Source organism: Phaethon aethereus, assembly GCF_964289735.1.
Source record: "Phaethon aethereus genome assembly, chromosome: 5".
Taxonomy (NCBI): domain Eukaryota; kingdom Metazoa; phylum Chordata; class Aves; order Phaethontiformes; family Phaethontidae; genus Phaethon; species Phaethon aethereus.
Window position 1 is genome coordinate 52213764 of NC_138579.1, and position 7728 is coordinate 52221491.

Consider the following 7728-nt stretch of genomic DNA (forward strand, 5'->3'; position numbering starts at 1 on the left):
CAGCAGTGGTGAGATGAGCCAGCGCCACTGCTACGGTGCCACTGTGCAGAAGGCAGATGTGTTCTTGAGATGCCTTGGGTAAGATGGGGATGTGGTCATACTTGTTTATGAGACCTTGTCCCAAGACCTAGGCTGCCCAGGGAAGTGGTGGAGTCGCCATCCCTGGAGGCATTCAAAAAACATGTAGACGTGGCACTTCGGGTCATGGTTTAGTGGGCATGGTGGTGTTGCATTGATGGTTGGACTTGATGATCTTAAAGGTCTTTTTCAGCCTTAATGATCCTATGACTCTATGACCTGCATGTGGAGCTCCAGCTGCCTGTTTTCAGGAGAGGTGAGTTGAAGGTGGAGCACATACGAAGAAGGGGGGCATAGAGGTGGCATAGATGGCTCTGTGTTAACAGTATGTCCCAAACAGCCACCAGGCCTCCTCGGCTGTTCTGCCACCACAGAAAGAGAAATGCCTGTGACTCCCCTCCTCGTGCCTTGTTCTGTTCCCCTCCCATGTTATTAGGGGTGCAGTATGGCTCCAGTCGCCCTTTCCCACCCTAAGGGGAAACTAGCCTCCCTTCTGCAAGACTGTCATGGGGTGGCATCTGTGAGGTCTGTAGCACAGTGCTTTTTGGCGTGAAGCGATTGCTTTAAAAGCAATTTCTCTTCTTGTTTGAATTTGCTTCTTCTGCAAGTGTCTGTGATCAGGGTGCAATTATCATCTTACAGCATCCCCGTGGGCCATGCAGCCTCAGGTCTTGGGGTGCTGCTGCCTCTCCCATTCCGGGAGTGTGGATTTCTCCCCCTCCGGACCTGGAGATTTGGGCTGTGATAATTGCTCTTCATAGAAATTAGCATAGCCAGTGGTGTGCTCTCTTGGGGTGTCTGGATGGTCAGTACAATTTGCTCAGGAATAAAAGGCAAAACAGATGCAGCAGTAAATAGTTTCTGCAAGGGTCCAGCTTTGGGGCAGTCACCCTGTTCCTGCAGTTTCAAATAAGACACCAGTATTTCACGCTCCCCTGCTGGACTGCTTCTAACCAGCTCACAAACGTGCCCTTTCTGCTCCTGCCGTTTAATTGGGAGGAATTTTCCCCCCCGGGAGGCCTTGGTGCCCCTTTCTTTACCCATTTATAAAGCCTCCCTTCAGCAGTGGTTGTAATGTCTTTGTTTTCCTGCTGGGCTGGGGCTGAGCAGGGCTCTGATGGTGGAAAGACAAGGAGCAGGCAGCGACACTCTCCTCCCTGGTGAGGAGACAAATGCACCCTGCTTGGGAAATGGCAAAGGGGAATGCTCTCTCCTTTCCTGCTGTGAAACCTCCCCGGGTTTCCATGTGTAGGTGTGTGCACGTGCCCCTGGGAGAAGATGCCGGGTGGTCTGTGCCGCACCGAGCAGCGACACGAGGTGCCTCAAAGCAGCACCGTCACTGGGCTGGGGCACGGGTGTGTGTGAGCAGAGACCCACAGCTTCTCACGGCGTGGTTGGTTTCGCTGTGGGGCTCCTGGGCTGGCTCCGGCACTATTAAAGAGCGGCTTTTCGGGCCGCTGGCCGCACTGCCCCTTGTCTCCCCGGTGAACTGCTTCTGCGGGAGGAGCACGTCTGCCTGCTGCTTCCCTGTGCCGAGGTCTGGTCGGGAGAAGAGATGGTGGTTGCCATGTGGTGGCTTCAGAAATGACAAATTCCTTGCGGGGAGAGGGCATGATGCTCTCAAATGAGCTATAATCACATGAACAGCAGGGATGCTGGTGCCTGCTAGATTCATTCAGTGACTCATTCCCGCACAGCAGATCATCAGGCCCACTGGGGTTTTGAAGTCCTCTTACTCCCTGCAAAGGAGGCTGCTCCTCCTGCTTTCTCGGCTGCCTGCGTTAGCAGAAAGGATGCTGCACATGCTGGGGCCATCGGGATCAGCAGCTTTCTTCTGATTACTGCTCCTGCCTGCAGAAAAGGAGCTGCTGAGCATCAGGCATTTCCAGACTTCATTTTTTTGAGTAGTGAACTGTTACAGGCAAGAGCAGAGCAGTTTCTGCCTGCACAGAGGATAGAGAGAGCCCAGTGCCCCAGCAGGGCCTGATCCTGTCAACAGCTGCTGTGTCCCCTCATTGGGACACCAAAATCCATCCCTCCCCCACATCCAGTCCCAGAGGTGGCTTCTCTGGCAGCTGTGGGGGGAGCGTGAGGTTTCCTTGCACCCCCCTGTAGTTAGAGGCCAGCCTAAACCAGGTATTGACCCCTGGGTCAGGGTGCAGGGTGTGTGGAGCAATACCTCATAACTTTGACCGTGTGTGTGTACGTATAGCTATATATGTGTATCTCCTCCTGCCATGCTGGAGCATTTCCACTGCCTGCAGGGACCCCTACAGCTGAGGTTTATATTTCTTTTTTGTATTCTTCTTTATGTTTCTATTTTTATTTTTTTTTATATATATTTTGCTTAGAAATGCCAGAACTCCTTTACCTCAGAAACCTGCCATCATAGAAGCTTGTTTGGTCCTTCCAGAGTCACGGTGTCCCCCCCTTCCCAAGGGAGGGACGTCTTCACCCCGGTGGGTCAGCCGGCAGCCGGGGATGCTCCCTAACTGCCAGTAGTCACAGCCTCAGCCTCCCTTCTTCTAAAGGGCTCCCCAGCCCAGGATTAGCGAGGGACCGAGTAGAACTGTTGTACCACACAGCAAATGGCTTTCTCGTTAACCCAGCGGTGCCCCGTTGACGTTCGGCTGCATGTCTTCTGCCTGCCGCGGGCTGTAAATAAATAGGCATCCACCTAACGGCACCTGGCTGGTGGCAGGAGGCAGGTGCCCGCATCAGTGCACAGCCATCGTCCTCGGGGGAACGCGGGGCAGTACCAAAAAGCTTAAGCCCGTTGCATTGTTTTACAGGAGAAACTGAGGCGAGCGTTTCATCCGCACTCATACGGCAAGTACATGATGGACGCTGGGGGACCCACGGCGTGGGGGTGTCTGTGCAGAGAGCTGCCGGGGCTGCTCAGTGGCATGCTGTACTTGTAGCACGTGTTTTAAATAATGACAAAGCCTCCTCTTTCCTGGTAGAGCTGCCTGTTTAATCACCTTTTAACCCTCCCAAGCAGTCTTTACTGACTAGTTTTTTCCCAGGTTGTTTTACATGCTTTGATTTCTTGCTGCCCATTATGGGATGTAGCATTAAGCAATGATGGCCTGACATGTGAGGCAGCAGGCTCAGGTCTTGGGATTGGGACTTCAGCCACTATCTCAACTCCTGGAGGATGTCAACTCAGCCCCCCCCAGACCAAAACAACAGCTAATATCACTACAAAATGACATCTGAAGGCATGTCCCTCCATGCCCAGCTCTTACGGCTCCTCTCTCACATGTTATTCCTGTGTTATATGCTAAGCATTGTCAGGTACTACTTCATATTTAGCTAAATTAAAACTTGTCCTATTTAAATGTGCACAACTCGCTAAGATATCCCAGGCTAATTCCCATTTTGTTCTTCCTTGTGTTTTCCATCCTTCCTCCCCATTGATCCATAAACGTGATCAATGTTATAATTTATTTCCTTTTCCTCCTTTCTCCCTCCCCCATTGCTCTCTTTCAGGAATTTAATGAAAGTTTTTAACAGCACTCAGTTGAAGGCTGACCTGCTCTTTCCTTTGCTGAATGCCTTGTGCTCCACAGATGGGCTCATGAATGATTCAGGTGTTTGGGCTCTAAGCTGGCGCTGTGGCAGAATTACTCAAACATTTCTGAGGTTTGTCCACACTTCTAAGTTGAACAATCCTGAACTCCAGAGCAGGGAGCGGAGCCCTAAATCGTAGGACAGCAAAGAATATGCATTAAATATGTTTTTCAACCAAAAAAATAACCCCAAACCCCAAATGTTATCCAAATGTATTTTACAGTTCACTTACTGTAGTTAATGGCACTGGATGGGGCTATTAAAATCACAGTCCCAAGAAATGTGGTCCCTTTTTCACCAAAAAAACAATACTGCCTTCTGAATTTAAAGGAACATGGATGAGAACAAGCAGCACGTCACAAGTAGAGCGGTGGGTCGCCAGGGATGCAGTTAAGGTGCTGACTGGGAATGCAGGAGCTTGGTGTTGGTTGCCTGGAGGTTTGAGGACACCTCTTGCATTTGGGTTTTTGGCAGAGCTCAACGACCCCTTTAGCAAAGCGACCAGCTGTTCAGATGTTACCTGTGCTGGTGCTGGGCAGGAGCGGAGGAGCACGCAGCACCGCAGGAGAAGGCTGTCCTGCACCTGCCTGCGCGAGGGCTGAGCTCCTCTGCGCCTGCGGCCAGAGGCTGCTAAGCACGGTGGACAAGTTAATTCCTATCAGTGTTTATTTTTCCCCTCTAACCATATTTCTTTTTCCCTTGTCCCCTTGGACTGAAAGCATCCTTTCAGTGTCTGTACAAGCTGTGCTAAGCTCCACGCAGCCCCGGTTGCATCTGCACCATTTAAGTTCTGCCTGTAATCTAAGTAACAATAAAAACATTGCTCCCAAGGAGTTATGACCCTACAAAACGGCTGAAGCCTGGTGGCACTCTTCTTCTGAAACCAACAATGGGAAATGCAAATCGAACTGCAGCCTCTGGTTTAGCATCAGCATTTTTTCCTGTTTTGCATAGCCCAGAGCTTCGAGTAAACTTGATTCTGCTCTTGCAGGCAGGGATTTCTGGAACATGAATGCAAATAAATTCTGCTCTCCATGCACCACTGAAGAGATGCTCTTGTTTCACTGCTTTAGGATGCAGAGTCCTTCTGGGAGGCAGGGTCCAAGGACGCTTGTTGTCTCCTGGTGGGACCACAAGCTGCCAGCCTGTGCGTAAGCTGGAAGCAGGAACTAGGCTAGAGCAGAGGAGGCATTTAGGGTTGGGGAAGAGGGAGGCAGTTCCCACTTCACCTGCTTAAAGCCAGGTCAGGGGAACAGGTTCACTTTTCTGGCGCAGTTTTTAATGCCACTTTTTCCCAGGAAAGGGTCCTGGAGGGAGGAGGCAGCGAGCCACAGCCCCCTCAGGCGCTTCCGCCTGCCCGGCGCAGGGACCCTGCAGGCAGGGGCAGCCCCGCTGACACCATCTCCTGGGCACGGGTCAGAAACAACGGGCTATAATTAAGGCAGTTATGCCTTTAATTAGGCATAATTGAGCTAATGGCTTTTTTCCAGTCTACATCCCCTCTCCTGGATAACCTGTGGCCAAGCTCTGACCTCCCTTTTAGGGCTTGTAGGAGGCAAATATTCACCCCTTATTCCGCCCAGCTAATCAATCGTGTCCCCAGTCCCACTAGAGGTGGCAGGAGATGCCCCCAGTTGCTCTTAATGAAGCCAGTTGGTGCACAAGGGTTATTTGAAGGCCTGAAGGGGCTCCCAGGAGGCTCTTTGCAGGGCTGGGTCTTCCCCTCTGCACCTCTAGCCCAGGAGAGGGGCGCTGGCACCAGCCAAAACAGACGTGTTGGGGCCGAGCCCAGCAGCGCTGCCCTCGGCACGGTGCCTGAGCTGTGGGCAGAGGAGATGCGCTTCGACCCGAGAGCAGTCCCGACCAAGGGCCAGGCGCAGGGCTGCGCGCTGAAGGAAAGGCTGTGGGTTGGGAGAAATGAGGCTGCGTGTTTTGTTTTCGTTGTAGCCCATCCTAGGCTGCAGAAGTGCACTAGCAGAAAGCCAGCAAGATGTCCCTGACGTGCCACCACCATCAGCTGTCTCACATGGTCGAGGGCAGGAGCAGCTTCCTCCCTGGTGCCCTGACCCAGCAAGATGCATGTCTGGCTCTGCCTGGCTCATCCCAACCACCATAGCATCCCTGTACCTGCCTGGCAGGAAAGCAGCAGCTGCCACAGCCCCTTTTTGCGCAGCATTTAGGTGTTTTGGGCTGTAGTGCTGCAGGTGGACAGAGCCCTTACCCTCTGCAAGGCCAGAGGAGCAGCAGCAGGATGGCTGCACTGCCAGCTTTAACTCCAGCAGCTCCACAGGCAGCTCCTTCCTACACAGGAGCTGCGAGATGAGCCAGGAATGGGGGATGCATCCTGCATGCTGGGAGAAAGAGTTAAGTAAACCCTGCAATGAAGAAAACAAATGTTGCCTCCTCTCAGCTATGGCTTGCTTCAGTTTTTATTTCCAAGAGCAAACCCAGCCCCACTGTTCTGCTGGTAAGTGCTAATTTGGACATCTCTGACGCTAGAGCGAAGGGAGCAAGAGATGGTTCCAGGGCCAGAGTAAACATTGCTCCTGCTGGGCAAGTGACACAGAAATGGAGGGGGAGAAAAGGCAGAGATGTTCTTTGCTTCAGCCATTTCACAGAGTTGCGTCTCTCCCTGTGATGACTTTTGCAGCTGCCCTCTTCTGCAGGCAGGCTGAAACATCCACTTGAACTTGCTGTTGAGCATTTGCCAACTGATGAGACTCATTCTTCCCACCTCACTCAACAAAGACAAAATCTCCGATGTCTCCTGGAGAGAGGAGACCTCATCTCGGTCTGTTCTCTGACGGTTGACGGACGCTGCCTCAAACAGGTCTGAGGAAAGTGGATTGGAAAAGGGCAAATGGAAAGTGATGCGTGGGTTGCAAAGGGGGTGGCCGCACTGGAGCAAGAGTGGGGTCCCCTCCCGAAGGGGAGCAGTGCTGCCCCCTCCTTGTGTTTCCCTCCTGTTAGTGCTGGCATACCTTGGGGACCACTTGCTCTGCATCCTGGGTTGCAGTGGCTCAAATTTATGGGCAGGAATAAGCCATCAGAAATAGGTGGTATCCAGGTAGAGGCATGTGAACAAGGCTTAAGGTGCAAATGGGTCCCAGTCGTGCCCTTTGGTAGAGTTGGGTGGCACAGTCCATATTTCTGACGTCTTCTAAGCCAGAAGACCTCCCCCAAGACTAGGTGTGTAGTTAGGTGCCGACAGACATCTCCATGTTTTGAGCCAAGATCCCTGATATCATCCACCCCTCACTTTGGAGAGGTCACCCAACCTCCTGAAGCTGGGAAGATGCCTTCTTCCTCACCACAGGTGCTGGTGTGTTGATTTTATACATGCATACACCCCAAAACTCCCACCTGCTGCCAACTGCACATTTCAACGCCAGGTCGTACATCAGCTGTTGCTCCCTGCTGCCTCAGCATGTGGTGGGAGATGGGCAACCACTATCCTCTCCAGCTGCTGGGGTCCCACCACTCAGGCCAGCCTGCAGGCTGAGGTCCTTGCTGACAGAGCCTGGGCAGCCCAATCGGCAGGTTTAAATTTGGGCTGCTGTTTGCTGCACTGACAAAGCTAAGGCTGAGGAATCACTGGCAAGTGAGGTTGTCCTCAGACCTGCTGCTCCCAATTCTGAGCTGTTTGCAGCAGCCCTGAGCTTGGTGGGGATGCTGGCTTCTCCCCACTGGTGAGCCAGCGTTGGCTGCTCTCTCCAGCAAGTCCTCTTACACCAGTTGCAGTGGCAGCTCGCTGGTGGCTCTCGGGGAGGCTCCTGCCCAAGGCTGGGGAGTGAGCGGCAGAGCCAGAATCAGGCATGTGGCATCTGGTCCAGCACCCCGTTCATGTGCTGTCCCTGTTCGTTGCTGAGGAGCACCACAGCCGTGCTCCCCCGCCCTCAGGGGCAGCTCTCAAAAGCTTGTCAGTGCTTTCTAGGCATCCAGCCCCAGTCATCTAGTGGGATTAAATCCAGCCTGCATCACATCTGCCTAAAAGTTTCCTGGGGACCTGGGGCTCAGCTGCTCCCTGGAGTAGCATCTCACATTGCCCCTGTAACTCGGGCACTGACACGACTTTAA